We start from the raw sequence: 6,214 nt of genomic DNA, 5'->3' as shown, positions 1-6,214 counted from the left end.
ATTAATATCGAATATAGAAGTAATTCATAATCAATCCGGTTAGGATTGATCTAAACCAACTCATTATGTATACAATTCACCATGCCAACTATTAAACAACTTATTAGAAACACAAGACAGCCAATCAGAAATGTCACCAAATCGCCCGCCCTTCGGGGATGCCCTCAGCGTCGAAGAACATGTACTAGGGTGTATGTGCGACTCGTTTAGACCATGGACCGGGACAAAAGAAAGTACAAAATTTTTCCCGTATCAGTGATAAGTACCAGTGAATAGGATAGAATGAATGGAAGAACTCCGTCCACTACCTAAAAATAAATAAAAAAGATTTATCGTATCCTTTTATTCTTTTATTGTGTATAAAATTTATGGTTTCTATTGGTGCAAATCCAATCATCTCAATTTTCAATTTTAGATGAGAAAGAATTCCCCATTGGTAACAAATGCTTATCCATTAAGCAGAGGAAATCCTATTTAACAGAAGGATTATGGCCTTATTCTTCCAAGAACGGACTAAGAGGGTCAGCTACCCAACTAATCTTCATAATTAAATACCGTTACTGTATAGGTAGATCTCGTTGTGAAAGACCGATTACTAGCTAATTCATGGGTAGAGCCAAAGAGGGTGAACTGTACAAGTTAACAATAACATTGATGAAATAAAAGAATGAGCTCCGGTGTATAGAGAGGACCTCACCGTTTAAGAAGTAACCATAGAAACGAAGGAACCCACTATTTCTTTATCCATTTCTATTTTGATTTATTTACTCTATGTTTGTTTTTTTTTGATACCTAGTATGAATACAATTTGGTATTTTGGGGTGACTAGAACAAAAAAAGAAATCGTGGTCGGGAAGGTTATAGTAGCAAAAGCCATTGGAATTTTTATTTTATACATTGGAAAAATACGTTTTGTTATTAATAGACTCGGCAAGGAGAAAGGAATAACTGAAAGAAAGGAAATCAATTAGTTATTCATCAAAGTTTCATTTATTCAATGACTAGAATTAAATGAGGATATATAGCTCGGAGACGTCGAACAAAAATTCGTTTATTTGCATCAAGCTTTCGAGGGGCTCATTCAAGACTTACTCGAACTATTACTCAACAGAAAATAAGAGCTTTGGCTTCAGCTTATCGGGATAGAGGTAGGCAAAAAAGAAATTTTCGACAGTTGTGGATCGCTCGAATAAATGCAGTAATTCGATCTAATAAGGTAGACTACAGTTATAGTAGATTCATACACAATCTGTACAAGAGGCAGTTGCTTCTTAATCGTAAAATACTTGCCCAAATCGCTATATTAAATAGAAATTGTCTTTATATGATTTCCAATGAGATCATAAAATAAGAAGATTGGAAAGAATCCAGCGGAATGCTTAAAATGGAGTTCTCTGGAGAATGAACTCCGAGAAGGTAGAGTAGAAATTAGTATGATAAAATATGATAATATCATAAAGTGGTCAAAATGAGCAAATATGTTCAATAAAAAAACGATTTATTCTTCTTCCACTATTCTTTTTTTTCTTACGACACGACAATCAAATCGAGATTTTCGGATTTTTCGAACAAAGCATCAATCTGCGGTTGAGTTTGGATTAGAATTTTAATTCAATTAAAGAGTAAGCCTATTTATTCCTGGTTCTAAGACCAATAGTTCTAGCGGTCGACTCGCTTCTTTCAAATTGTTTCTCATTATTAAGAAAAGGTAACAAAGATAAAATACGAGCTTGTTTTATAGCAATAGTAATTAAGCGTTGCTGTTTTAAGGTCAATCTATTTACCCGTCTAGATAATATTTTTCCTTGTTCACTAATAAATCGACTAATTAAACTCATGTTTCTATAATCAATTCGATCCCCCGATTGAATCGGGGGCAAACGCCTACGAAAAGATCGTTTGGATTTAAGAAGGAGTCGCTTGGATTTATCCATGGTTTGTTTATTCCTTATCCCGAAAATACTATTTCGATCGGATCTAAAATGATTTAGAATTAAGAAATAGGATTTGGTTTGTTTATATTTAAATCTAAAATATGTCTAATATATGTAATTTTTCATCTTCCTTGGATTGGAAAAGGGTGACACACAGACGATCGGTTCGATCTATTTCTTTATCTCCCCATGAATCGTATGTTTGTAACAACGGGGACAGAATTTTCTCAATTCCAATCGACTAGGCGTATTGTGTCGATTCTTTTGAGTAATATATCTGGAAATCCCGATTGATTCCTTATTAACACCGTTTCGAACACAACGAGTACATTCCAAAATAACTGTTACTCGGGCATCTTTACCCTTGGCCATGAACCTCCCTTGGATTTTTGATTCACGCAACTCTTCCATTTTCCGATCCAAAATGAAGAAAAAAAGAGAAGTTGGTAACTCGAAATAAAATTATGAAAGATTTCGTTACAATCAAATATAAAATATAGTAATACAATGATTTCTAAATTGAGAATCCCAGTACAGTTTTTCATTTAAGTATCTTGTATGATATTGTTGCCCTAGCCATCACATTTTCGTTCTCACTCTTTTATTAATTCAATTTGAACCCGGCGCCGAGTCCGAGTTTGACTGAGGTTGAATCCATTTTTATTCTTTCTCTTTTCTAACTTATTCTAAGTCTAAAAACTCTAAAAAAAAGAAGGGGAAGGGGATTAGTCACAGATATTTGATTGTTTTTCTAATCTTCTTCACCCCTTCCCAAGTCAATAACTAGAATGAAAAAAATGGGAATACCAACGCATCCGGGAATAACCGATTGATCTCGATTAATAGACCCGCTAAAGCCCCGAACCATATAGTACTTACTACCGGTGCCACGGAGAGATATGTTTTTAGATCTCGCATTTAAAACCCTCCTACTTTATAGTAATTTGTAATACATAATGGTATGTAATACCATCAAATGTATATATAGTTAATAACCGCTTGTATTGTCCGCGGAATTCCTAATTCAAATTGAAATGTACAACAGTTCAATTCGGTAGATATTCCCTTTTTTATTAAAATAAAAACAAATATGTCGCTTTCCGCCCCCCCCCCCCAAAAGATTGATTTTTCTTTACGGCGGATTTCATATTTATTATTTCATACGTATATAAGTCTTTTTATTATATTTTATATATGATATGAGACAAAAAAGAAGAAATGACAAGATAATTTGTGTATACCAATGGAGGAAATAAATAAAAAATGTGGAAAACAAGACAGGGATTCTCTACAATGACACTGTAGACCAATTGAAAGGGATGTAGCGCAGCTTGGTAGCGCGTTTGTTTTGGGTACAAAATGTCACGGGTTCAAATCCTGTCATCCCTACCTATTACTTATCTTCTGAACAGTAACGAGGAATCAATTGAGATCCATCAAAATTGAACATACATATACCGAATCAATCTTTTTTTTATTTCATTTTATGCTATTCTATATGATAATATATGTATGGAAGATATATTCGGGTTGCATTTAGTTTGAGAATAAAACGCTCTTAGTTCAGTTCGGTAGAACGCGGGTCTCCAAAACCCGATGTCGTAGGTTCAAATCCTATAGAGCGTGAGTCGATTCTTGTTGTTGTTAGATGGAAAATTATACTGAAATAATTTAACAGAAATCAAAATTTGACCTCCTATAAAGCAAGTAGGAGGTCAATCAAAAAAAGAACTGTTAATTAATCAAAGGTCCAACTGATCCCCCCGTCTGTATTGTAAATATGCGGTCACAAATAATCCAGCCAAAGTAATAGGAATTAGACCTAATACGATTCCAAATAGAAAAACTTCAATCATTTCAATTTAGTTGAACGAGGAAAAGGAGAGGTAATATCTATCCTTAAAATATTAATCGGTATTGCCCATGAATCTCAATGACCAAGAATTGGAAATTGAATTGACAAGGTAAAGAACTCTACAATATATAGAATATATGGAAGGAATACCACCGAAATGTTTCTTTTTTTGAATTGTGCATTCAATTCATTTTAATCAAATAAGTCGTATCTTGTTCAGACCGATAAATAGAGCTGAGGTTATAGTTAAAACTGCTAGTAGAAAACCGAAATAACTAGTGATAGTAGGCATGACGAGGCTAAATGAAATACGTTATTTTTATCCATATGTTTATAAAGCACTTCCCTAAGTTTCTATTTTTGAAAGATACGCGGTAAGTAAAAATACTAATTGAAAGAATATATTCAATTGAAAGTTTTTGATTCATCTATTATTATGATTATAGATGATACTAACAAAAATCTTGTGACATAGGTAAGAAATGAATTCGTCATCTGTCTCTCTATCCCACGATTCGCAATCAACGAATTCATTGCACAACTCAAGAGTTGTAAAAACTAATATTCTTATTATAAACAATAATTTAAGATATAAATATAGTAAATATATAAATCTATTAAATGGATTCTAAATAATTAGAAAGACAAAATAAAAAAAAGAAAAAATAATAAATAAACTATGTTGTGTAACTTGATTCCAAAAATGAAATGCTCTTTGAATCGCTGAAGAATGAATGACCTTATAATATAATGCCCTTTATTTAAATTTGATTCCAACTAATTAGATTTTCTGTAGTGGGTTCATTCCCATAAAATCTTGAATAAAAAGAAAAAAGTATCGCACGATCAGATCGCTCGAAACTAGGTTCTCCATTTATTCTTTCCATACCATATTAAAACCATTCTTCTAATTAGGTGAAGAACGATCCTTTGAGTCTAATATAACAACAATAATCCGTGCATTACGAATATTTATTATTATTCTATTCGTTGTTCTCTTTCGTTCATCGAATCCTATGTACTACTGTTACTTGTTACTGGACGACTAACCAATTCCTTAAAATAAAAAAAACAAAAAGATTCAAACAAAAATATAACTACAAACACAAAAGAAATATTTCTAGATTTCACGTCTAATTCTAATTTAATTGAATTTTGGGACTATAAGAATCTGCTTCCTGAATTATTATAAACCAACCAGTCGGATTCACATTTTACCCAATCTTCCCTTTCTAGCCCGAAGCCAATAACCGAGAGAACCCTTAATACTACAGACAGGAATTTTCAGAATTTTCTATTGAATGAATGGTACATGATTCTACATCGACAAGCACCAAGAAAAGAAGAAACAAATTATATTATTTAGTGCTTCATTTCGATACTTATTGTGAAATTGCGTTGCTGCGTCAGAAGAAGGATAGCTATACTGATTCGGTATACTCTAAAAACACCCTCGGTACAATATTGACGATCTTACAAAGATATAATTTCAGTTAATTTCCATTTACTGATCTCATCTTTTACGGAATCGATCCCCTTTTGACTGTACAAGAATATGTGGAGCTCGGCATGTCTGGAAGCACAGGAGAACGTTCTTTTGCTGATATTATCACCAGTATTCGATACTGGGTCATTCATAGCATTACTATACCTTCTCTATTCATTGCAGGTTGGTTATTCGTCAGCACGGGTTTAGCTTACGATGTTTTTGGAAGCCCTCGTCCAAATGAGTATTTTACAGAGAGCCGACAAGGAATTCCATTAATAACTGGCCGTTTTGATTCTTTGGAACAACTCGATGAATTTAGTAGATCTTTTTAGGAGGACCAAATGACTATCGATAAAACTTATCCTATTTTTACAGTGCGATGGTTGGCTGTTCACGGACTAGCTGTACCTACCGTTTCTTTTTTAGGGTCAATATCAGCAATGCAATTCATCCAACGATAAACCTAATCCGAATTATAGAGCTATGACACAATCAAATCCGAACGAACAAAATGTTGAATTGAATCGTACCAGTCTTTACTGGGGGTTATTACTCATTTTTGTACTTGCTGTTTTATTTTCCAATTATTTCTTCAATTAAATAAAAGAAAATACTAAATAATAGTACGAATTATCTTATCCCATTCGGAAGGATATCATCTCATAATTATCTATGACTGTTTCTGTCTCTAGCACGACCACTTGATGAAATGGGGAGGGAAGTGGGACAAATGGCCGAGACTACTGGAAGGATTCCTCTTTGGATAATAGGTACTGTAACTGGTATTCCTGTGATCGGTTTAGTCGGTATTTTCTTTTATGGTTCATATTCCGGCTTAGGTTCATCTCTGTAATAATCGGATGAACTGAGTTGTAGACATGAAAGCGTAAGAACTCAACAGGATCCCCCTCGAATCAGAAAAAAAGAGGGGGTAGG

The 6,214-nt window shown here is 33.5% G+C and overlaps 2 non-coding genes and 1 pseudogene across 3 annotated transcripts; all 3 read left to right on the top strand.

Annotated features, from left to right (window-relative positions):
* Positions 1 to 5,889, top strand: LOC150030143 (uncharacterized; annotated as a pseudogene). The gene has a single exon (XR_016527147.1). The product of XR_016527147.1 is annotated as an uncharacterized LOC150030143 (transcript).
* TRNAP-UGG (transfer RNA proline (anticodon UGG)) lies at positions 3,250 to 3,323 on the top strand. Its single transcript has one exon. It is a non-coding gene; the product is annotated as a tRNA-Pro (tRNA).
* On the top strand, positions 3,487 to 3,560 carry TRNAW-CCA (transfer RNA tryptophan (anticodon CCA)). The gene has a single exon. It is a non-coding gene; the product is annotated as a tRNA-Trp (tRNA).
* Positions 5,890 to 6,214: the final 325 nt, after the last annotated feature.

This window comes from Benincasa hispida, unplaced genomic scaffold, assembly GCF_027475165.1.
Source record: "Benincasa hispida cultivar pf3 unplaced genomic scaffold, pf3_genome.v1.1 HicScf527, whole genome shotgun sequence".
NCBI lineage: Eukaryota > Viridiplantae > Streptophyta > Magnoliopsida > Cucurbitales > Cucurbitaceae > Benincasa > Benincasa hispida.
Note: the sequence above shows the minus strand (reverse complement) of the source record. Positions and strands in the feature narration are given on the sequence as shown.